Source organism: Furipterus horrens, unplaced genomic scaffold (genome assembly GCF_987537825.1).
Source record: "Furipterus horrens unplaced genomic scaffold, mFurHor1.1.pri manual_scaffold_6, whole genome shotgun sequence".
Taxonomy (NCBI): Eukaryota; Metazoa; Chordata; class Mammalia; order Chiroptera; family Furipteridae; genus Furipterus; species Furipterus horrens.
In genome coordinates, this window is record NW_028327176.1 from 119,695,549 (window position 1) to 119,721,603 (window position 26,055).

Consider the following 26,055-nt stretch of genomic DNA (forward strand, 5'->3'; position numbering starts at 1 on the left):
TGTAAATTCACTTTAATATAATTATCAATAATTACCCTCATACATAGCCAAATATTCATCAAGGATTTTATGATCACTCTATAAAAATTGAGAAGTGGAGTCATTTTTGATACTTGAGCTCTGTAGCTGTCACAGAACAGGCTCAAAGAATAGGCATCCAGAATAGGCTCAAAAATATTTTTTACAGACAAAAAAATTAAAGAGATTGACAGATAAAAAGGTTGAAGAAATAACTCAGTTGCAGAGAGAGTCTGCAGTATACTAATTGCTTTCTAACTTTTCAAAATATTTGAGGAAAAACTTGAATATAGAATTAAAGCTTCAAAAGTATAATTGAGTTTTCCAAGTAGAAAGAAATACAGGTTTCTTTAAGTTAATGTTTCCTTAAAAGTTCACTGTGGTGATTCTGAAGTAATCACCTGGGAAGCGGAAGCAGTAAAGAAAGAAGCGGCGGCCGACGGCGCTAAAGGTTCCGATGAGACTGGGGACCAGAGAGAGAATGTGACTTCCCAAAATCACAGAGTAATTGGTAGAGCTGCAAAAGAACCTGAGCCTGTAACTGAAGAGACCAGAGATATTTCAGTTAAAGTCTTGGAAACAGCCCTAAGATCTTTGCAAATTATCTTGTGGGGGGAAAATGCCTAAAGTCAAAAGAAGCCGGAAAGCTCCCCCAGATGGCTGGGAGTTGATCGAACCGACACTGGATGAATTAGATCAAAAGATGAGAGAAGCTGAAACTGAACCTCATGAGGGAAAGAGGAAAGTGGAATCTCTGTGGCCTATCTTCAGGATCCACCACCAGAAGACGCGATATATTTTTGACCTTTTCTACAAGCGGAAAGCCATAAGCAGAGGTAGCTGGCTAGATTCTCTCCTGGCCTTTCCAACTTTAGTAGCTTTGAGATTTGTTTAAATAATGGCTCTATTCTTGCAACCTCAGCAAGCTGCACGATTTTTCTTACCACTGAAAAAAAGAGAAAGGGGGCCAATGTTGGATACTCTTTTAATGGATAGTAGCGACGGGCTAGGTGTGGGGCAAGCTTTGTTACATCATAGCCTGATGCCCTTTCCCCATCTTTTTGACAGAACTGTATGAATACTGTATTAAAGAAGGCTATGCTGACAAAAAAAAAAAAAAAAAAAAAAAAAAGTTCACTGTGGTGCTGTTGCGAATCTAAGGTGACATGGAATGACTGCAGTAGAAGCGGTGTCTAGAGCTAAAATAGCCAATAATATTAGCCCAAAAGTTAATCGCTTCAGCCTTGGCCATATCTGTGTGTATCAACCTATTTGGCTGATTTCAGGAAGGAAAATGGTTGTAATATTTAATGGAAAATAACGTTTTTGAAGTTTCAGTCTCTCACTTTATAAAGAGTGTACTTGGCATACCTGGCCAGGCTTCACAGGCTGTTTAAACATACAAAGTTAAACTACTCTGTAAGGAGATTTGGAAATTAGATAATCAATTTTTTACCACTGATGCAACTAAAGATGCAATTCAACATTTAAACAGTTTCTCCTCATTTACTATTAAATGTAGTCAGCATAGTGAGCAATGCATGTTATTGTCCCACATTATTTTCTTTTAACTAAAGCGTAGCTCAACTATTTCTCAAAAACACCAATCTCTTCCACAGTCACTGAAGGATAATTTTGCCCCTCCTTATGAGATATGGAATGTTCATGTCATATCCTAAACTACAACTATTGTTAAGGATCCTTCACTTCAGAGGGAAATTGAACATTAGGAATTTGTCAGTGTCAAATGAATGCAAACTTGGTTGCACTATGAGGTTTACTTTTAATTACTAACAATTTTTAAAGACCAAATTACAGAAAATAGCAATCAATTTCTAGTATGTTGGCTCTTCAGATTAATCAGGCAACTGGGTTAATAATAGCCTATTTTTATTAATCACCTACAAAAACACCTGTACTCATTCATCAGAAATCTTAAAAGTTATGTGCTAGGCAGGAAGTGTGAAATTATTTCAAAATCTGAATAAATTCTGAGAACACTTTATTACTCAGAGTGAATTAACTACATTTTCAGTCCGTTAATATGGGGTGATAACATGGCGTAGATATTAAGAGCATAAGCTCTAGACTTATACTACCTAGCTTCCAAACTTATTTTCAATACCAACTAGCTGTGTGATTCTGAGCAAGTTATTTCTTTGTGCCTCAGTTTTCTCACCTGTACAATGGGAAGGATAATAACACACAATGATTGCTAACATTTACATAGCACCTACTGTTCACCAGGCACTGTTCAGAGATACTATTCTCATATCAAGTGTACATTTAATCTTCATACAACCATATGAAGCAGGTACTATTTTCCCTTTTTATAGATAAGGAAACTGAGAAACCAAGAAGTAAAATAACTTGCCCAGAGGCAGCTAAATGCCAAAGTCTGAATTTAGACCCAGTGTGCTTAGCCCCCAAAGTCTCTCCTCAACCACAATCCTATACTGCCTGATGCACACATCAATATCAGGCTATTAAGTGAGATTGTACATCTAAAGCACTTAGACCATTGCGTGGTTCTAGTAATAATCAATAGCAGCAATTACTATTATTGGTTTGTAAAAATTATTATATCTCTTATTGCAAAAAATATTTAACATTTCATTAAATTTTTCTTTTTTACACCATATTTAACTGTGTTTTGTGGGATTTAGTAAGGTTATCTCAGAGTCAACATAAACTAAAAACCATCACATATTTTGGTTTCCATAATTTTATACACCAGAGTGTGAAATAGTCAAGGCCAATTCTTTTCTACAAATACTTACTTGTAGAATAAGGCACCTACTGCATGCCTGGCATTATTCCAGGAACTATTTTAGGGCAGGAAACCAAAATAGACCAAGTCCTGGCTGTCACAGAGCTTACCTCCCAGCAAATTATTTTGCCATTGACTCAATTCCACCTGAGAAACAGTGCCACAACTAAAACAAAATCTTCCATTGTTAAACATTTGGGACATTAGCAGGGTGGTGCATTACACAGGCCACAGTCCTCGGTGTCACCAGCTTTTCCCCCCCACACACTTGAGAAAAGGCACTTCAGGATCTCTGAGAACTACATCCATAAATGAAACCCATAGGGAAAGAATGTACTGGCCATGTTTTTCTCCACTGGCACATGAGTGGATGTCTCGCAAGTCAACCCATTCTCCTGGTCACTGCATGGAATAAAAACATCAGAGGTCCAAAATAGACGCTGAGGACTTTAAATTCCTGAGAACAGGCTTTGACTGCTTATTTTCTTCCCTTATGTTGTTTTCTCTTGCAGTTATTCCTTTTTCAGTTTTTTTTCATATTCTGCTACTATCAATATTATATGAAATGATTAATTATATTAGTGAAGGCTTCATACCAGATAATGTGCTTTGACTACACAAGGAAATACAACTCATTATTATAACATTATTTTTTCAAGATATTTTTTGAGTCATTATTTGATGGGAAATTACCGAGCTTATAAAAAATTTAATCTAATAATTTAAGGGAGAGCACAAGTGTTCTGTTTATTCTGGTGATCTATTTTTAGAAATGACAGGGGAGAAAAGAAACTTACTTATATTGACCACCTCCAAATTTAACATGCATAATCTCATTTAGTTCTCACATGAGAACAGAAATTCAGGAAAGCCATTTATCTGGCCCAAGTTCACTGAGGTAGCAGAGCCAGAACTCTACCAGCTGTATAGTGTGGTGTAGACCATGCAACCATGTATATACTTGAACAGAGATCATGCAGATACATAATTATGAAACCACTGCAGTTCAAAACAGAAAGCAGTTCTGAACTGTCTTTTATAGATTCTACTTTTGTATTAATATTAGTATGAAGAATCATCTCAATATGCTTTCATGTAATTTATCAAAAACAATTAATAGCCATCTATAATAATTGTAAATCAATTATGCTTTTCAGATGAAATGCTGCATTTTTTTACTTTTTTATTGAATTAATTTGGGTGACATTGGTTAATAAAATTATATAGGTTTCAGGTGTACAATTCTATAATATATCGTCTGTATATTGTATTATGTGTCCATCACCCAAAATCAAGTCTCCTTCCATTACCATATATCCCCCCTTTATCCTCTTCTATCTCCCCCTAACCCCTTTTCCTCTGGTAATCACCATACTAGTGTGTGTGTGTGTGTGTGTGTGTGTGTGTGTGTGTGTGTGTGTGTCTTTGGCTTTATCCCTTCACCTTTTTCACCCAGCCCCCCAACCCCTCTCCTCTCTGGGAGCTGTCATTCTGTTCTCTATCTATGAGTCTGTTTCTATTTTGTCAGTTTATTTGGTTCATTAGATTCCCCATGAAAGTGAAATCATAAGGCACTTATCTTTCTCTGACTGGCTTATTTCACTTATCATAATGTTCTCCAGGTCCATCCATGTTGTCTTAAAGGGTAAGATTTCCTTCCTTTTTATAGCCAAGTAGTATTTCATTGTGTAAATTGTACCACAACTTTTTTATGCACTCATTCACTTATGGGCACTTGGCTGCTTTCCAATCTTGGTTATTGTAAGTAACACTGCAGTGAACACAGGCATGCATATATTCTTTCAAATTAGTGTTTGGGGTTTCTTCAGATATATTCACAAAAGTGGGATCAGTGGGTCATAAGGCAGTTCCATTTTTAACTTTTTGAGGCAATTCCATACTGTTTTCCATAGTGGCAGCACCAGTCTGCATTCCCACCAACACTGCGGTAGGGTTCCCTTTTCTCCACATCCTCCCCAGCACTTGCTGTTCGTTGATTTATTAATGATGGCCATTCCCACAGGTGTAAGGTTATATCTCAGTGTGGTTTTAATTTGCATTTCTCTGATGATTAGTGATGTTGAATACCTTTATAGATGACTAATATCCACAATTGCCTTTGAACCTCAATATTAACTACACTTGTATCACTGAGCTGCCAGAGCCTTGTACATAGGCGCTCATGGATCATAATTAATATTGATGATGTTCAGAGAATAAAGTAAAATTTTGTTCCAACATAAAAACTACTAAAATACTCCACTTCTGTGCTGTTTCTCCTGAGCTTTGAACATGAAGTAGTGATTGTTTCACACTGCAAATTTGAGATCGGGCAGTTTTTAATTTACTTTTATAACCCTAAGTCAGGAGTGAAAGACTGGAGCATCTAAAGTCATTATCATCATCAAAAAATATTTGTCATACAGAAGAAGGTCAAGGTTTGGAATGGTAAATACAACTGAGATAAATAACTTCTTGCATCCTTAATGTGTCATGAGCCTATTATGTACTGATTTGGAGTACCTAAACCAGTGGAGAATCTCTAATGAAACACCAATGGAAGCATTAAAGGTCTCTTACACTTAGTATAAAATCTAAGAGATATAACTGCATCATATCTAGAAACATTATCTGTTTTTTCTTTCTGTACTTCAAAAAACAAAAAATATGATTTATCTTTAAAGAGGCCCCATAGCATATGTCACTATCTATCAGTCAATCTACCTATAATGACCATGTTTATTCTGTCAAATATTTTAAAAGGAGATATATTATTGCCACCACAAATGACAGATCTATGTGGAAAGTTATACGGATAAGTTACATGGAGATAGCTTATAGTTAATTTTGTTTTACAATATAAAATAATGTTAACTTGTGTACAATTTAGATACAGTAAAAAAAGTTTTTTTTAATATTTTTTAAAATTCAGATAAGGCCTAGGGGTCCAATTATACAATGTTTTTAAGAGGTACCAGCATGCTGGTTTTCCCAGAACACCAAAAAAATCAATTAATGTAGCACCCCATCTCTTTATAAAGCAATTCTCATATTTCCTCACCATCTCAGAATCAAATTTCATGGTGGCAGATATTTAATTTTAAAATAATTGCTGAACTGAACTTTGATAAATAAACAATACTACAAATCTGAAGGAAATTTGTTAACATTCCTTGAGGTCATCCCTATGAGATTAAAAAAAAAAAAATTAACTACACAAATGGCCAAGACCTTTCTAAAACCAGCTGATTGGTTTATAAATTTATAAATTCAACTGACCTGTTGTGACCACACTTTGCAGTTAAGAATCATGAGAAGAACTTGTTCTGAATCTTTTGGCTGACTTCCCATGCAGAGTGAGCAAATATCTTCTGTGACATATAAACAGTGTTTTGTTAGGTTTTGGCTTTCTTTCTCCCATGGAATAGATAACTCTTTTTTTCTTTTTGATGGACTTATGGTCAGCACCAATTTTTCCTCTCAAGGTATATATTATAAGAAAAGAAAAAGTGGAGCTTGTCTAACTTTTACCCTTGCCAGTTACTAAGATTGCCAGTTATCTTAAAGTTAAATCTATCCCCAAATAAAGTAATGTATGTTTTTATATTTATGAAAAATATTCTCTTAATTTATTGTCTACATTTTAGTATTTAGGTCACTAGTTATACTAATAGATTAACACATGCCTACAGTTCATTTTGATTTTTCGTAAGTAGATTCATAAAGAAAGGCCTGAAAGAGCTTGAGTTTACCAAGAGAAGCTGAAGATTTTATGTGATTATTTCAATAACTCAATGTTAACAACATTATCTTCTTGAAATTCCATAGGAAAGGATGATACATGCATGGGCCAAAGGAAGTTTTAAATAGCAAGTAAACACACAAGCAATTTAATTAATCTCTCCTCCTCTTACCACTTATTTTTTCACTCTCTTCTGGTTAATACTGTTATTAGATCGAAATTGCTTCTTGATTGGCAGTGTTCATATTTTTTTACATTAACTTAAGAAAAACAGAAAGGAATAATTTTACTTTTAACTCATTAAAATTAAAGTAAAGCACAGGCACAAGTCCTTGGCCCTCTCAAATGGGCGTTCCACGTGCAAAAGTTGAGCCCTGGCTTATATTTAATATTAATTCTCTACATTATATAAATCATCTGCCTTTGCTATCTCATAGGAAATATGAATAATGGAAGTATTGTTTCCTCTCTTGGAGCTATTGTGGCACTTGTTTTTCATCGTCTGGAATCCAAGAGTGCAGGATAGAATTACATGTGGCAAACAGCATTGCCAGCCATGTAAAGTGGAGCAGGACACTTAGATCCACCATGCTGGAACAGAGCCTCCTGGTTGAGGTGACAGGCAAGAACAGGTGTCAATACCCTGTACTGTTATGTCTCTCCTGTTTCTTTATAACTGAATATGAAGCATCAATGTGAGGTTTTCCTGAATTTATATGCTCTATGCAAGTATAATGTTAATACTACAAGCTAAACAGAAAAAAACTTAATTCCAGTGGTATAACTTTCAAAGTATTCATATTTCACTCATTTTTACATATACTTCAACTCAGTATTTTATCACATTTAATTTTGGCATTTGTGTTCAATTGGACATTTCTGCAATGATTAATAAATCATTCTTGCCCTTCTTTTTCATAACATAATAGGAATAAGTCTAGTGCTACTCTCACCAAAGTTACCCTGGGAAGTAAGAGTAATATTTGCTTCATCCTTATCCCTCTCCCAGTAAACTAAATTTATTTGGAAAAATGATTATCAACTTAGTGCCTTATTCAATCGTGAGGAAAGAACAAAACTTTTTTTTCCAAACGTTCTATCCTCTCAAATGATTTTTTATTCAAAACTGTACTGAACAATCTTTTTATTCAAAGCTTTTTACATTTTTTAAATTCCCAAAGGTGATGTAAGAGATTTTCTTTTGTTTTTTTAGGAGCATAATTAGTATAAGAAATATCACAGAAATTTCTCTTGAATATTTTTTCAACAATTATCCTGTTAAGCCAAATCACTAAATATCAAGAATAGCAAAGAAAAACTAAAAATTGTGCTCTCAAGGGCCACTGGAAATTTGAATCTCTTATTGATTATTTTAGAAGTCTGTCTTGATAGTTAGTTTTTTGTATTACAAACTGATAAAGTATCCAATATCACTTTTTTATGACATGCCACTAGCAGCCAGTTTTGGTAAACAAACTGATTAAAAGATTATCTGTCATCTAGAATTTTATCATCTTTTATATTGATTTGCTTGCTTGGAGTCAGGACACAGTTGAGCGTCACTGAATGGAGTTGATGAGGCTATCGCTTCACAAGAAAGAAATTAAAATTGTTGTCCAAAATTGAGGCAGAAAATACTCACTGATTATTGCCAAGTTGTGTGATGCATGAAAGAAAAGCCCAACTGGTGGGTAAAACTCTAACTGTAAGGTCTCCTTTCATGAGTCACAGGAACCACAGAGCTTCTCTCAGCTGTCTCACTGCCTCATGGGGTGGGTGAGGCAGCTGCTGTGCCCTCTATTCACCTGATCACTGTGATGACTAAGACACTCATGCCGGCTGCAGCAATGACCACGATGATGACCACACTGATGTGGGCAGTCAGGCCACAGCTGCGTGTGTATGTCAGAAAGGTTTGGGGGAGGGGTGTATTGCAAGGGCTGAAGCAGTAGAACAATCACAGCCTGGAGTGGTCCATCTTGAATTCAAAGGATATGCTTTCATAACTTAGAGCAGCGGTTCTCAACCTGTGGGTAGCAACCCCTTTGGGGGTTGAACCACCCTTTCACAGCGGATGCCTAAGACCATCGGAAAACACATATATAATTACATATTGTTTTTGTGATTAATCACTATGCTTTAATTATGTTCAATTTGTAACAACAAAAATACATCCTGCATATCAGATATTTACATTATGATTCATACAGTAGCAAAATTACAGTTATGAAGTAGCAACAAAAATAATTTTATGGTTGGGGGTCACCACAACATGAGGAACTGTATTAAAGGGTCACGGCATTAGGAAGGTTGAGAACCACTGACTTAGAGGAAGACCATACCATGGAAGGGGGAATTCAGATAGTAACTCTTTTTGCCTCTCAGGATGTCATAAGGATTAATCATCTAAATGTAACTTTCTATACTCTACAAAAGGTCATGTGAAATGAAGCTCTTATTAATGATTAAATTAGATACCTGGTTTCAAGACCTTAAAACTCTTCTTCTCTAGCCTTTTCTATAGCTGTTTCTTAGATCTGAAAATGTAGATTGTTTCCTTGAAAATTTTGAGCCTGATTTCCAGTTCCCTCTGTTGCTCCCCCAATCCTGAAGAAGAAAAAAACATTGAAAATTTTAGTATTTTCACATAGAGAGGGAGTATTTGACATGCAGTAAGAGTAGATATATTGGGTATATTCTACCCATGACTTAAATTTTCAATTTTTTCCTTTTTCCCAGAACCTCTTTTCCCAAAAAATTATTCTTCCTTAATTTAACTCCTTAGCTTGCTAGTACAGAAACCTCTGCCTTCCTCTAAGACATGTAGCCTGACAGTAATCATGAAGATACCATATATACTTTTGCTCACTTTTTATTTGGTGATAGTTGTCAGAACATGGAGGCAGCTAGGAGGCACACCTGGACTTTTGGTATATGCTAATCAACCTGGCCCTGGATTTACCCATTCCCAAAAATATGCTGATGGATTTAGCAGTTCCCAAAAGATATGTTAATGGACTGAAACCATTCCCAGGGGAAATGGTAATGAACCTGGCCCAATATGTTAACTAACCTGGTGGTGGGGAGGCAATGAGCAATCAGATGAAAATGATCTACTGAATATGTTGATAAGCAAACTCACCCTCACCAAAATGTGTTGTTGACAAGTATAAAAAAGGTGCCTGCAGAAGTGCAGATGGGACTCCTATGGGCTCACTAGGAGGACCAGGAGTCCCCATTCCCTGTTCCCCAATCCCCATTCCTCATTCCCCTTTCCCCATTCTCCTTGCTCCTATGGGCCCTTGAGTTGGTCCAGGAGCTGCCTCTCCCCTTCCCTCACTCCCCCTCCCCTTTTCTCTCAATAAACCCATTGTCTAATCCCACAGTGGTCTCTGGGTGATTTCTCAGAGCAAGGCTGCCCTGACAATAGTGTTATTATTTTATCCTAATCCACAGCCATTTCCCATAGAACATCCTAAAGAACAAATACCTTTCAGGGATGAGGATAGTATACTTAAAACAAAGAGCAATAATTAGTTTTTAATACTTGAAGATTAACTCATTCCTGAAGAGTGTAGGAGAAATGTACTTTGAATTTTAAATTCTCTCCAAATCCATAAAATTAAAAGAGAAGTGAAGAAACTTGACGGAAAAATAGTTAACATTGCACCAAATAGAATGTGTGTCATGTCTCTGAAATTAAATAGTTTGGCGTGTATAACTGTGGTTAGATATGAAAGGATAGTGTTTGTGCCTGACAGCTGAGGTCATTACTTAAGAACAATTTGTCCATGTGGAAAAAATGGCCATTGTAAGTTTGCCAAGTAGAAGTAAATTACAAGGGTGGGTGGTGACATGGAAGCAAAGCGGAAGGATTCGGTGAGATTAGTAAAGTATTGTTAAATGAGGATAGTTGCTGTCACATAAAGAAGTCAACTTCAAAGTTTGACTTCAAAGAAAATGTTCCAAGGAAACATACGTGTGCTTATATGCCTAGACACACAAAGCAAAGACAAACACCCAGTACACTCTCTCTCTTTTATTTATGCCAGAAACTTTACTGTTTATTTGGTTAAGGAGTTTTTCTTTCTGTGAGGCCTTATCATTTGCATCATTGAAAAGAAATTGTATTAGACAAGATGCTAAACCCAGTTTAGGACCTAGCATTGTACATTTCTTATACATAGCTCAGAACTCCTCCATCCTAAACCACAGTATTCTAGAATCTATATCTTGCCACTGTTTCAATAAGCACTCCACAATTTTAGAAAGAAAATATCTTTAATAATGGTGTGAAATCACCTCAAAATTGGAAACATGACAAAAATATTTATTCTAGGGAAGGAAAATAGTTTTATCTCAACCCTTCTAGGTTCTTAACTGAAACCACTCTGTAATAAAAGACGAATAAACAGGAGAAAAACAAAGAGAAGTTTAATGTATGTACCTGGAGGATATCCAGGAAAACTGAATAATTCCCCTAAATGGCTAAAGTCATCACCTTCAGTACTATCTCCAGCTGAAGACAAAAGAAGATATTGGGGGAGGAGGAGATGCCTGTTATGGGAGGTTACCAGGAAAAGCACAGTAAACAAGGGCATGATTGTTATGCAAACTCAAGTCCTTGCTTTTGTCCTTTAATATGAATTCCTAGAGATTTAGTCATCCTTCTCTCCCCCTTACAGGGAGAGAGAAAATGGAGTTTGTTTGTTTTTTTTTTCGGTTGCCTGTGGAAGCAGGAGCAGGGTAGACAGAGTCAGGAGTGGCACGAGACTTCCTCAGTGTATACAGACTTTTGACTTTTAAAGCTTGAGAATGTATTATCTATTCAGAACAAAAGCAAGCAAAAATTTAAAAGAAAAAAAAATGTAAGGAAAGCAAAGAATTATGGTGAGAAACTGAAGACAACTGGAGAAGACAGCATAGTCAATATTTCACCACAATCATCACTATTTATTTCATCATTTTGCTATTGAAATGTTTCCCTGGAGAGAATTTATGAGACTTCAATTATAATGACCATCCACCAACAAAGAACAGTAGCAAAACTGAGTTCACAGAAGGTTCTAGCCACTAAAGTTCAAATTCCTTGGCAATTATTCAAGGTTTTTTTTTTGTTTGTTTTGTTTTTTTGGCAGACTTTAGTATAGCCAAATAAGAATATATTGTCTCTGGGTTCATCTTCAGATATTTTATGCATCTTTCTTATCAGTGACACAGTACAAGATTCACTAAGACCGTGCCAAGCTTCTGGCCCCAACTGTAGGCCTTTGTTAGAGAGTCTCACCTGAAAAATCAAGTGTTTCACGTCCATATCTGTCTGGCTTCAGGACTGTGTCAAAGATCAAAGAGGGGTGGAGGAGGGGAGAAGGAGAAACAGCAGGAGGCTTTTGGAGGATGGAGGTAGTGAAGAATGAGACAAATAGGTACAAGATAATGCTGCAGAAAAACAATTTGGGTAACTAAGGCAGCATTCCAGTGTATCCACTTAAGGAAAGGTTATTAACACTGTAATAGTTTGATGAACAAGGAATTAATATAGGGTATAATTGCCTTCTCTGAAGATTTTTCAAAGTGTGTGTGTGTGTTGATGAAAATCTCACTTCCAGTAAATTTAGAGTAAGCTATTTATTTTTAATCTATTATCAGTTATTGAAAATGTCTCTATAGTGAAGGGTGGCAGGGATTTAACTTGAGAGCATGATACAGTGACAAATGTGCTTTTCTAGCTATATAGTCCTTCCCCAGACAAACTTAGCACAGTAAGCTGGTTTAAATGGTTGCTTTCCTATGTGTGGTTAAATTGTCCGACATCTGTTTAATGAGCACACGATGCTTGAAAGGCAGGGCAAACATCAGTATTGAGCATGAGTGACTCCGGGGGCCACGACGCTGTACGTGTGGGCAAATACATAATCTTACAGTTTTCCAGTCTTGTCATCTGTTACTACCCTTTTATCTGTATCCTGTTATCTGGAAATTTGTTCTTAGCTCATGGAAAAGGTCTCCCTTCGTTTTCTTCCTACAGATAGGAGAAGGCTCTTGGCAGATTCCTTCAAAAGCAGTTAAGTCAGTAGCATCATGGAAATTTGGCAGCGAGTTGAGGACTGCGGCAAATCTAAACATTAGTTTAGGTTATTTTCACAGGCAATTGCTCCACAATTTTTCATTCTTTTTTTTTTTTTTTTAACACAACATAATCACTCACAACCATCATTCCTAAAGTGAACCCACTTGTCCATTCTAATTATTGTGTGGTCTGAGTAATCATGAAATTTAAATTTTTTAATTTAATCTTTATTGTATTTTTTTCCATTACCATTTAGTACCCTCTCCCAGGCAGTTACCACAGTGTTACCCATGTCCATGACTCCTTTTCATGAAATTTAAATTTAAATTGGATACATCAATATTATGGCAGAACATGAATAAATCATCCGAAGGCCTTCTGTATTGTTCATTTTACACTTCTTTAAAGTTAATACAGAAAATCAAATTGAGGCCTTTGATTAAATAAAAATGGAACAACTAGATTACTTTAACATATTACATCTCTGGTAATTTTGTCCTTTTGCCCTTTAAATCATTTTTAATTGCTTTGAGTGTTGCCAAAATGCATGCTCACTCTATCATAACTACAAGTAGGAATTTTGTGCCTCTAATAAAAAGATGTTTACTCCAGGTGATTTAATCTACCTTATGTTGGTTGGGTTACCTGGGGAGGAGTGCAGGTTGATATAGAAGGAATTAGGACCTGGTTCTTGAATAGTGTCTCAGATAGTAACAATCTTGAAACTGAATTATTTTGCGTTTTATACTTTGAAAGCACTGCAGTGCACCAAACTACCACAAAAATTGGTCTTTTAAGGTTCTATATTTAAAGCTACTATGCAAAACCAATTGTTCTCAAAATAAGACCAACTTTAAAATTTTTTAAGTGCTAAGTTAGTTAGCCTATAATTCTATGTAACCATTTAATAGGAACTTTCTTTGCTGTCAACTAAAAGAGAAGGGAATGAAATTAATAAGTTTCAAATACAGACTTCGTGTTGATGCTGTACTCAGATTGCTTTTTTGTGCTATATCCTTTACGGAAGTCATCATTTCATGTGATACATGGGAACAACCCAGTGTTGATATCTTTATTTTACATATTAAAAAAAAAAAAAAAAAATGAAGCTCGGAATCATTGCTCAAAGCCACACAGCAAGTCAGTTACCAGAGAAAGGATCCACACCAGGACCAAGTCATTTAGCAGCTTCATAATTATATTGCCTTTAACGTCTAACCCTCCATGTGGAAACACTCTTTCAAGGACAGGAGGAATAATGTAAACAGTATCTAAATAAGAACTCTAGTCATTATATTCCTTGAGGATAGGGAGAAGGCTTTAATTGCTTCTTTTTATTGCTTTTTCTTTGACATGAAATCTTACAGGGACAATCTATGTATTAAACAGATAAAAACTGCTATTGTCAGATTGCAGGAGAGAAGTAGGGCAGGTTGACCTCCTAAAACTTGGGCTTTCCCCCCTCTCCCATCAGAATGAGCTTTTGATATCCCAAAACTCTGATGTCAGAGGTTCTGAATGTTTAGAGTTACTATTGGTAGACTACTGAAACATTCCCCGAAAGTCAGCCTGTATAGCCCTGACTGGTGTGGTTCAGTAGTTTGGGCATCATCCTGCAAAGCAAAAGGTTGCTGGTTCAATTCCCTGTCAGGGCACATGCCTGGATCACAGCTTCGGTCCCTGGTTGGGGTGTGTATGAGAGGTATTGAAACATCCCTACCTCAATGTTTCTCTCCCTCTCTTTCTCCCTCCCTTTCCCTCTCTCTAAAAATAAATAAATATAATCTTAAAAAAAATGTCAGCATGGATAAAATCAGATGTTTGGAGCACCTAGTGTTCAGACCCTTTGTATTACATTGTAAAGAAACTAGTTTGCATGCTCAGCTCTGTTTGAGCGCATCACTTTGCCTGTGGATCTAGGTCTTCTAATCTTTGAGATGAGTGAGGGGTTGGCCTAGAGCAGTAGATCTCAACACTGACTGTACATTTATAAAAATCTTTTTAAATTCCAATACCTAACTCCCACCCCCAGGGCTTCTGATTTTCTTTCGTCTTTGGTTGAAACCTGAACATGAATGCTTTTTAAATGCTCCCCAGATGATTCTAATGTGCAGCCAGAATGGAGAACCACTAGTCAGGGTGATCTCCCTCTGTCTGTCCACTTCTAGCTGGCTGCTGTCTGATCATTGAAATGCTTATGAAGACATTTTTAAATGTCACAGCCATTCTGCTCCATGGCATCAGGAGCTTAAGGAAGGTTGATTTAATAAATTTTACTCCCTAGTGTCCATATTGTTTATGCAATGTATTTAATCACATGATTGGCCACAGAAAACCTGAGAGAAAGACTTAAAGGGCTCCCCAGGAAGAGATTTCATTCTTATTCTCGTTTTCCTTTTCTAGGTCATTACAATGTTTCCTATCAACCATTCTTGAAAGCTATGTTTCACAAATTGTGTAAAAGAAAAATTCTGAGCCTTCTTTGAGAATGACTACATTATTTTACTAGATTCCTTAGGGCCTTCTGTGCTTTTTGAGTTAATGTGTACCCAGTCCCTAACACAGCATAATAGGTGCCCCTTTTCTTTCTTAATAAATAAATGAATGAAAGGCATCCAATTTAGCCAATGGATTCTTAAAAGCAGAATAATGGTATATGAATATGGTTCCCTCATGAAGCTTCAAATTACCCATTACAAAAGAACAGTTTGAATCTACTATAAAACAAATGGGCAGTTGAGGCACTCGGTGTCATAGCCTCCTCAACCCCATCCTAAGTTTACCAGTTGAAAAGATAAGTGGTTGACTTTATGGAATTTTAGTATGAGAATAAAGCTGATCTCAAATAACCTATCCACAATGTATTGTTAGTAGAAGCACAAAACTGCTGTTGTGTTCAATTTATGAACACTGTTTCACAGTTGTTTTGTATGTGAGGTATAGTATTTCGTCTGTCTAGCTCCAAAAATCCATTCTACACTTCCTCCTAACATATCCATGGGCACAGAGCACTCTCCTCTATTGAAAGCAAGCTTCCTTTCTAGATTCCCACTTTAATTTAAGTGTCCGTCTGTAAGCTATTAAAGTCAAACATGGTTTCTATATTGAACAATATGGTAGGGAATTTAGATTTCTTATGCTGATATATTAAGGTACAACAATATATGAAAAACATTTGAGGCTTCACACATGAGATCCGTCGGCGGCGGTGGCGGCAGCCGTCCGTCTCGAGAGACGATGGTGTAGCTTCTTAAGAGTCTGTCTGCACCTCCGAGAATGGCTGTGCAGTCCGACTTGGGAGTGACACGGTATCTGTCTCCTCCCGTGTTGAATCGACATCTTGCGATGACGCTGGAGTGTCCTCTCCAGTGAAGCTGAAGCTACAGAGCCTGGGCAGGGTGATATGGAGGGTCTGCTGTTGCCCATGCAGCAGACCCCCCCTCTCTTCGCAGCTGAAGGGTCCAAGGGAAAGACGGAGTCGATACAGCTTGGGTTCAGGTGCGCCGCAGGAGTTGCCGGTGTTGACTACAACGTCAAACCGCCTTAGGGACTCCGGCTCCGGATTTTCTGTCGGGGTTTACTCCCTTAGCCTTTCCCCTGAAGAGGTATGCCGCAAGGCAGCGGAGGTTTTTTGGAGTCAGAGTTTTCCTTCTCTGATGTGCCCTGACTGGAAGATCGAACCAGCGACACTTAGCTCGCAGGCCGACGCTCAATCCACTGAGCCAAACCAGCCAGGGTCACACATGAGATACACAATAAATATATATTCAGTTGATGTTGAACAGGCCTCACACTAAGGTCAAGAATCAGGTAATAATTCCATTGACATTAATGGGAGAAATGCCCTAATTGGCACTATTAAGAATCATATTGCTTACATTTTCAAAGTGCTATACATTATCTACAAACAGGAAAACATATGGTGACCATCTATTAGGACCATATTATGTAGAGACACTAATGTTCTTATATCATAACGAGGGCTCATTTTACTAATAACAACAATGAATATAAAATTTCATGGAAGTCTAAATATGTGCTACCTGTTCACTGCAGTAAATGTAAAAATGAGGGTTTGGAAGGTGTTTATGCTTCTCTTTTATCCTGAGTTATATTTTAATACTTAGAATGTTACCAACCAGCCAGTACTTTTTGCTTTCCCTTTAGAAAATGTGAACTTTAAATCAGATTTTTTGCAGGAGAAAATGAGTTTAGTAATCTCTGGTGTTGTTATGAGGCAGAGCCTGCATCAATAAGTAGAATAAAATGCATTTAGCTTTCAGGCTAGGACTGGACAATAATGATCCTGCAAATCAGAGCTAGAATTCTAGATGCTCTGACTGGGAATCTTGCCCAGGGCCTTTTTGGCTCTCATTTTTGCTGTTTCATATTCACTATTTCATTTATATGCATCAAACTAACACAAAGTTTCTCATTTGGGCAAGAAAAGGAAGATGCTTACAAGTGGCTGGAGTTAAGAAACTCTCCAAGGAACATAGCTCCCAATTAAAGCTCAGGTTTCCATATTTTTAGGAAACATGCATATAGGTGGATTATCCACAAAGACATTCAACATACATCCTTATTCCAGAATGGTGCTATCAATTAAAGATGCCATAAAATATTTTAGGAGACATGAGTTTAGTACAGCATATCTGAATCTAAAAGGTAGCAAGCAGTATTATTTTGATTATATAATGTGCTAGGCATCCCTGAGATTGTGAAATGTTAAGGAAACAAGAATTCTTGGTCCCAAATGAGGGGAATGAATAAATCTTATTTTCTCATTGCAGAGTTTATAATACACAATGATTGTCTTGTCATTTTTTAAATTGCTGTAGAGAAACTCAGACTTAAATTATTGGTGAATAAAAGTTTATTTATAAACTTGAGGATCTAGGAGATTCCAATACAATTCAAATCTAGTTACAGAAATTACATTCCCAAGCACAAAAGTATGAGAAGTATATTGAGTGTGTTTAATTTTTTAACTAAACTTACAGCAATACCCCATAGCTCTTTTCCTCTAACAATGTAAAACAAACAAATATAATATGGAATGATTTTATACTGCTAAAGATTTTTGAAAACCTGCCCAGACATGGACCAAAATGAAAAGGAATACTTTGATGCAGAATATTTCATGTGTGCTGAGTTTTCATCTGAGATAGACTGGGTTACAGTGAAGGAAGCATGACAGCATGGTCCTTCTACTGGCATTGTGACATCTGAGCTTGTCAAATAGTGAGAATTACCAACATAAGACTGAGAATTTGAGGGAAGGGTAGAGTGAGGTGCCCAACTGAACCAACCTGCAGACATTGGGCCACAATTATCACTAGCACAAATAACCAAATTTTAGCAGTAGGCTATTAAGACAACCTTTAAACTACCCATGACATCAACTTATAAAGATATTTATCAGACTTCTCTAACTCCTTTATTTTCTTACCTTTTAATAAATATTTAAATGTTTCCCTCAATATTCTATTTCAGTGCCCCCAGAGAAGTTATTTCTATACATATTATTGTAAAACAAAAAATGACTATTCTCATTAATTAATTTAATTTAATTAACAATTTAATTAATTCATTTTAAAGCTGATACAATTTAGTTAGCTGAAAAAAAAGTATAAAATATGATGCTGACCCTCCTCTACTTGTGGCCAAGACACATATAAATGAAGAGTTAGATAACACCATACACCAGTATATGATCATGTGTCAAATTGTGCAAGACTATAGTCATGGCAGAAGGTGATATCAAGGGCAAGTGGAGTGCAGTAACAGGGAGAAGGTGCGGTTGGTGGAATTTTGTATGGGCTGATGTGACAGGAGAAAGTATTTTAGATATAACCTTGAGAAAAGATGCCAAATAAGCACAAAAATGGGGAGATCCCCCCTCCCCCGCCTCCGAGAATTGTACTTGTGGAGAACAGTGGTTGACAGAGAACAAAAAGACCAGGTCAGGTCATCTGTGATAGCTTTGGATGGCAGGCAAAATTTTGTTCAGTTCAAGAGGCCATGGGGAATTACTGAAGGCTGTTGGCAGGGGAAAGTGAACTGATAAAAGGAGGATTTAGGAGCAGTGTGTAGACTATATGGCAACAGAAAAAAGGTGGAGACAGAAGACTAATCAGAAACCAATGGAAGTAGGCCTGCAAGACAAGTGTCGCTGGTTCAATTCCCAGTCAGGGCACATTACTTACTAGGTTGCACGTCAGGTCCCCAGTTGGGGGCATGAGTGAGAGGCAACCACACAGTGATGTTTCTCTCCCTCTCTTTCTCCTTTCCCTGCTCTCTAAAAATAAAATAAGTAAACAAACAAACAAATAAATAAATAAATAATTATTTTTTAAATCTAATTAAAAAAAAAAAAAAAAAAAGCCAATGGAAGCCTCCAGTAGTGAGTTTTTTAGAGCCTGGACTGAATGGAGCCAATTTTATTGCTTCTTGGGGCCACACACTGACCCTCTGCAAAAGACTTTAAGCTTGTTCTTCTGAGAAATTCCAGTTACCTCTGATTTCTGCCTTCTCAGCTCAGCGAGGCAGCTGCTTGGGTTCCACCTTCCTGCAACGTTCCAGATGGTGAATCTAGTGTGAGAACTGGGACTGTAGGACTCACTTTGTGTATTTTCCTTTTCTGAGTCATCACAGATCTGCGTTACTTTTCTCAAGCAACTGAAAACATTGCTTCATATGTTGTTTGCAATTTTATAGTTGTTTAAAATGAACAGGCTAGTCTAGAACCAGTTATATCTGGACATGGAAGCCTTCCTAGCACTTTTGTATATTAAAAGACTATCCTTTATTCCAAAAATATCTCTTCTCTTGTTCACTGTTTTATTCTTTATCCAATTAATTATTTTATGCATCTACCCATTGATCCACGTGTTTGATGTGTGCTTTTTTTTTAACTGTGGATTCTTTTGTCATATGTTTGACATCCTCTAAGTTATATAAAATAGAAAATTAAATTAAAAAAAGACTTTAAGTTTGTTATTAAGTAATTCCCAGCCACAATCAACAGCTATTTTACATTTACAAATTTTGTTACCTGAGAATTTAGATTCATTTTAAAGATATTAATTCTTTTTTCCTCTAAAGTGAGGAGATTTCTACCTCACACTTTTCTGAGGATAAAACAGTTTCATCCAAATTCTAATGTGTATAACCTCAAACATTATACATAATACTCAAAAAAAAAAAAAAAAGGTTAACTGATATATTTACAAAAGAAAAAGAAAAACACATTCTGTAGCTGGTTGAGTTTAAATGAGTGGAAGTAATTTTAGACATTTTGAAGTCAGTTTCCTTTGGAGACAATGATATTGGTTTAAATTGCAGATCTAGAGTAAAATATTTCAGAAGGGCTTCTTACCTTTGTTATTGAAAAGCAAAAAGTTAGCATGGAGATTGGGGGGAGGCAGGTGGAGAGAACATTTTTGCTTGACCACAGTGCAATATGTGGGGCTGCATATATGGAATTCATATTTGTGAATGATCTATTTAAAGCTTGAGTGAAAATATAATTTAACTAATATATTTTTTAATTCCAGTGTTTCACAAAGCAAACCTTAGCCTTAGTGGAATTCAAATTATTATTTATTTTAATACATGACTATTCTTTCCTATTAAATGCTGTAGAAAACCAGCTGAGACTTGCATTTCTAATAGCACAAAAATACCTAAAATCTAAAAGAAGTATTGTTTAGCAAATATACATTGCTTAAATGAGAGTAGGAAACCTTCATGTTAGAAACTGACTTTGAAACCTTCAATTAGATTGCTATACCTACTAATCATTGTTCTTATTTTTAAGATAGCAAGCTTATATTCCTTGTCAAGTAGGTCATGATGAGTTTTAGTGCCTCATTTAAGTTCCCACAATTATCTATTGTTTGGGAAAATTAAAAAGAATGGATATCTACTGAAATAGATTACAATGATGTTGTCATGGCCACTTTTACAACATTAGTTCTCAAGTCATAGAGTGAGTGCCTTGGCAGCTTTGTACTTCTTCAATCAATCGACTAAGTAATTGTAATTGTGCCCTGATAGGTGATTAAGTATAAGCTGTGAAACATTGAGAATGATAGCATCACCTGAGTCACTCATTTTACCCCTCCTGTGGACCTTTACAATATTATATGTGGATTATTGTAGAGATGTGGCCAAATGATTTGTGTTAATCAATAGTAGGAACAAGCCTCATTACTCGTTTCTTAGTGTTTGCAGCTGCCATCGTTTTCATGTAGTAGTTTCTGTGTATTTGTTGATTCTAAAACCTTCATCCACCATGAAAATATGTATTAGGGTACAGAAAGATTATATTTTTTGTGTGAACTATAAATATTTTATTGATTGATATACACTATATTTATAGAAAAATATTTTAAGCTATTTTATGTAATTTGATCGTAGTAATACCATATCTGTTACATAATGGAAGTTATATATAAGTATTTACATATTTGGAAATTTATATGCAGCTTGTATATAGTGAATCTCCATTATTCATTAATTTTATATTTATAAATTTGCTAACTCACTGAAGTTTATTTTTGAGATGAAAATCAATATTTGTGGCACTTTGCGGTCATTGGCAAAGCAACAAAAAGATTGGTCTTTTTTAATATGCTTTATTGAATATGCTGTTACAATTGTCCCAATTTCTTTTTCCTTTGTTCCCCTCCAACCAGTGACCCCCTCCCTCTAGTTGTCCCCACTTAGTCCATGCCCATTGGTTGGGCATATAGTTCTTCTTTACATCTTCCTATCTACTCCACTCCCTCCTACTATGCTTCTTAATTCCTGTACCATCTCCCTCACTTTCTCCCCTTCCCCCTCACAGCTGACCTACCCCCTATATGTTCCCCATACCTATAATTCTTTTTCCACTCTTGTTGCCTACTTAGTTTGCCTTTGTTTCAATTCCCTAGCTTCTGTTGTTGGTTGTTGTGTTACAGTTTTCATTTTAATGTTCATAGTTTTGATCCTCTTTCTCCTAAACAAGTCCCTTTAACATTTCATATAACAGTGGTTTGGATCTGGTGAACTCCTTCAGTTTTACTTTGTCCTGGAAGCACTTTCTCTGCCCTCCTATTCTGAATGATAGCTTCGCTGGATAGAGTAATTGTGGTTGTAGGTTTTTGCTTTTCATTACTTTGAATATTTCTTGCCAGTCCCTTCTTGCTTGCAGAGTTTCTTTTGAGAAATCAACTGGTAGTCTTATTGGGACCCCCTTATACATAACTCTCTTCTTCTCTCTTGCTGCTTTTAAGATTCTCTCTTTATCCTTAATTTTTGACATTTTGATTATAATGTGCTTTGGTGTGGTTCTCCCTGGGACCAATTTTTTTGGAACTCTTTGTGTTTACTGGACCTGTAAGTCTATTTTCTTCCCCAAGATAGGGAAGTTCTACTTCATTATTTTTTCACATAATTTTTCAATTTCTAGTTCTTCTTTACCTTATGGCAACTCTATGATTCAGATGTTGGCCCACTTATAGCTGTCCAAGAGGTTTCTGAGCCTCTCCTCGTTTTCCTCACTTTTCGTTTCCTCTTTCTGCACTGGTTGACTGTTTGTTCCTTCCCTATGTTCCAATTTGTTGATTTGATCCCTGGTTTTCTTTCCCTCACCACTAGTTTTGTATGCATTTTTATTCATTTCAGCAGGACTAGCCTTCATTCCTTCCCCTTCTTCTTTAAGATCTGCTGTTAGGTCTGTAAGCATTTGTATAACCAAAGCTCTGAACTGTTCCTCAGAAATATTTTCTATCTTTTGAGCCATTAGGTTAGATATTTGCTGTCTGGTCAGCTGCGTCACTGGGATCTCTATCATGATCCCTGCCATCCTGATAGTTTTTGTTTACCTTTCCTTCTTGGGTGGGGCTGTCACACCTCCTATGCTATAGGGGGCAGAGCCCCATGCACTCATCACTACCAGGCAACCCTTCTCACCACACTGTGGTGCTTTGTGTGGGGGCGGGAGTCCAAGATGGATTCCTGCCATTCACTCTCTGCTGAGAGACTGGGAGTCTCCTCCTCCGTCCCTACCCCCTCTGGCCTTCACAGTCCAAGGCAATGGGGGTCTGATTCCCCAGCATTGGAATCACAAGCTGACTGGTTTGGTCTGCAGCTGGGGGTGCTCCTCAAGCACTTCTCACCTCCCCTTAAATATGGGTGTCTGTGCTTACCGCTGTCCCACCGCTGTTGCCACAGCTGCCGCTGCTGCCAGCACAGCTTGATCTCTCCTCCCTGACTTCACCCCTCCTACCCATCCAGATGAGCACCACTTGTTTATAACTCCATACGTTGAACTTCCATGTAGTTTTATTTTCTGGAACTTCTGGTTATTTCTGGTTTTACAGTAGTTGTTTTCCTTCTTAGTTGTGTAGGGAGACAGAACATGTTCGTCTAGGCCTCCATCTTGACCAGAAGTATCTAGTCAAGGTCGGTCTTTCGATGCATGTGTTTCCAGTTAGGGTTGGACAAGGTTATACCTCACTCTCTTGTCTTAGTTCCCAGGCCATAAACCAGTGTCTTTTTCACAGTCTTCCACTTTTTTCACATTTTTGTGCTTTTTGTTTATGATCCCACTATTTAAAATGCTCCCCAAGAAGAATGCTGAAGTGCTGCCTAGAGTTCCCAAATGCAAGAAAGCTGCATTGTGAATTATGAAGAAAATAGATGTGTTAGATGAGCTTCTTTCAGGCATCAGTTATAGTGCTACTTGCCATGAGTTCCATGTTTATGAATCAACAATACATGTTAAACAAGATGTCTTTAAACAGAAACACACATGAAACAAGGTTATGTATTGAATGATTGAAAGAAGTATTGTGGCCAGAGACTCACAGGAACCCAGCCATGTATTTCCCCTAAGAGCAATGTTCATTGTTCTCTCATTCAGTGTCCCCTGCAACTTTAAAAAATATGTAACTACCACAAATAACAAAAATCGATTCTCTTCTGTTTTCTCTTTCCTAGAAGCCATTTTCCCAACATTTTATCATGAACCAGCATAGTCTGGTTGTGAATGTGAAATATGCCATTTGGAAAGATGATTTTATGCCCATTTTTGCTAGCACTATCCCTTGACCCAAAGCATTAAACAATTTGCAGGAGAAAAGTATCCCTGTAGTCTCTAGAGTTGTTAACCATTGGATAATCATGTATAGTCATACCTTGGTACTCAGTGGCTTCAGAACTTATCAAATCCTGAACTTGTTTCATTTTGACAAGGAAAAAATGTTTCAGCACTAGGTGCTTGCCCAAGACTCATTGCACTCGCTAGAACTTGTATGAGTCACGATGCCATCCTGCAAGAGAAAATGCTTCATCGTTCAGTACTCGTCATTTTTGGCACTTGTCATGAGTTCCAGAATGAATTAATGACAAGTACTGAGGTACCACTGTATTCCTTTTTTTAAAAATACTTTTTTTAATTGTATTTTATTGTTTATGCTATTACACTTGTCCCTGCTTTTTCTCCCTTTGCCTGCCTCTACCCAGCCCCACCATCTCCCCTCACTCAGGCAATCCTCTCATTGTTGTCCCTGTCCATGGGTTATACATATGTGCTCTTTAGCTAATCCTTTCATCTTCTTTCATCCAGTCTCCCCTCCTCCCCTCTGGCAGCTCTCAGTCTGTTCCATATATTCTTAAACTTCAATAATCAGGCTAGTACTAAAGTTTAACTTATTAGGTATAGGCATTTTCACTTAAATATTTAAGAAAGGCTCATAACTGGGGTAAGTAAAATAGAATCCTGTTTCTTTAGCACTAGCAATCCCTAACTAAGTGCCTTATGTAAATAGAGAGTAAACTACTCTGTCTACATATGAGAGGGTCTGGAGCATGCATTTACATGGAATAATTGGGTTCGTGAATTACGATGCAGCTAAAAGAGATATCTGAGTCTATGCAGATCAACCTCTTGGCTTTACAAAAGGGAACTGCCAGGCCCAGGGAGGTGAAGATGCTATCCAAGCCCAGTAATTTGGCAGAGCTGAGGAGGTCCCACCTTCAGTCCTATGTGCATGCTTCCCTCCAACAGATTGCCCCTCCTGTGAAGTCTTGAAACCAACTACAGAGGAGAGAATGCATTTCTACCACTTTGAGATGTCATCCCAAGCCCAACAGGAATTTCTTGTTATTACATAAACATATTACTTTTCTTCTTCATTAGTTTAAGCACATTTATGAATAGAAGTCAAATATTTCCAATTAATTTAGAATCAGAAGTTTTATTTTATCTTTTCATTTTAAAAGGGAAGGCAATATTTTGAAAGGTACCTTTATATTAATTTGTGATGACACTAAAATATTAATATTAAGCCAAACTGTCATTAGGAAAACAAACTCAGCGGTGTTTAGTTTGAAACCCATGACTGGACGACTGGACCTCATGCAGATCCAAGTGAGAGGCACCGTGGGGCAAGGTAACATTGCAAAGGAAATGCTTTGAGAAAAATTGACTCCACACAGATATTTGGGAGCCCAGCACTTCTTCTGTAACTCCATAACTGGCACAGGTGTTTGGCAGGGTCCAGCAACACCTGATTTCAATAAAACTCACTCAAATGTGCCTTAAACACTTGTTTTTGAAGGGATTTAGAGAAATTAAGGAATGAAAACTGATTCGTTTTATATCTTGTAGCAGTTAGAGGAAGCTATATCCTTATAGTGCATAGAGAACAGGGATATATTTATCATAGAATGTTTTCTTCTACTGTATAGTACACTATATGAAGCAAAAGTTCAGCAGTGACAAGGGATATGGTCTATAGTCAAGAAGTTTTTCATTAGACTCCATTCACACATAGGAAATGAACTGCCATAAACTTCATGGTATTAATTTTAGTGTTTTATTTCCCCCTTTTTAGTACCCTCTTTAGGATAGAAACACATTTATTGCCCTGTAAAAATAATAGTCAACAAACTTTTCAAGTTTCTCTGATTTGATAAGTAGTCCCTGTACTCTTCCTCTGCAGTGACTTTTGATCAGCATAGTGAAATTATAATGGCATGGTATAACTTGAAGATGTACATCTAAAACAAAAGGCATCCTTCTATTTAAAGATAAATGAATAGATGAGAAAATGTATAATGACAGCCTGTGGCACATACAATATTTATTTTTTAATGTATTTTAATTCCTTTCTTCTTATTTTTTTCTACCATATGAAGCAATCAACAAATATTTATTAGGTACTTTGATGTTTTTAGAACTATACTATGCTCTACAAGGGTCTCAATGGGAACGAAGAATTTGTTCCCAGCTTTCAAGAATATAATGTTTTGCCATGCCAGGTTCTAAAAATTACAAGTATCATTTAAGATATCAGTAAGTGGATTGGTAAGCATAGTTTTCCTTAATTCAAGATGTAGAAACATGTTATACTAAAATCTTCCCCAGAACTTCACCATTCACAGACATTCAAGGAGTCT

The 26,055-nt window shown here is 36.8% G+C and overlaps 1 protein-coding gene and 1 long non-coding RNA gene across 4 annotated transcripts in view; one reads left to right on the forward strand and one right to left on the reverse strand.

Moving 5' to 3' along the window:
* Positions 1–26,055, forward strand: part of KCNQ5 (potassium voltage-gated channel subfamily Q member 5) — a 538,864-nt gene that overhangs the window by 303,118 nt on the left and 209,691 nt on the right. The window lies entirely within an intron of this gene.
* LOC150007299 (uncharacterized) overlaps positions 1–26,055 on the reverse strand; it is a 50,417-nt gene that overhangs the window by 6,456 nt on the left and 17,906 nt on the right. For both annotated transcript variants that reach the window (XR_016512019.1, XR_016512018.1), the window contains exon 2: positions 9,009–9,137. This is a non-coding gene — a long non-coding RNA (uncharacterized LOC150007299). The remainder of the gene's footprint in view (positions 1–9,008; positions 9,138–26,055) is intronic.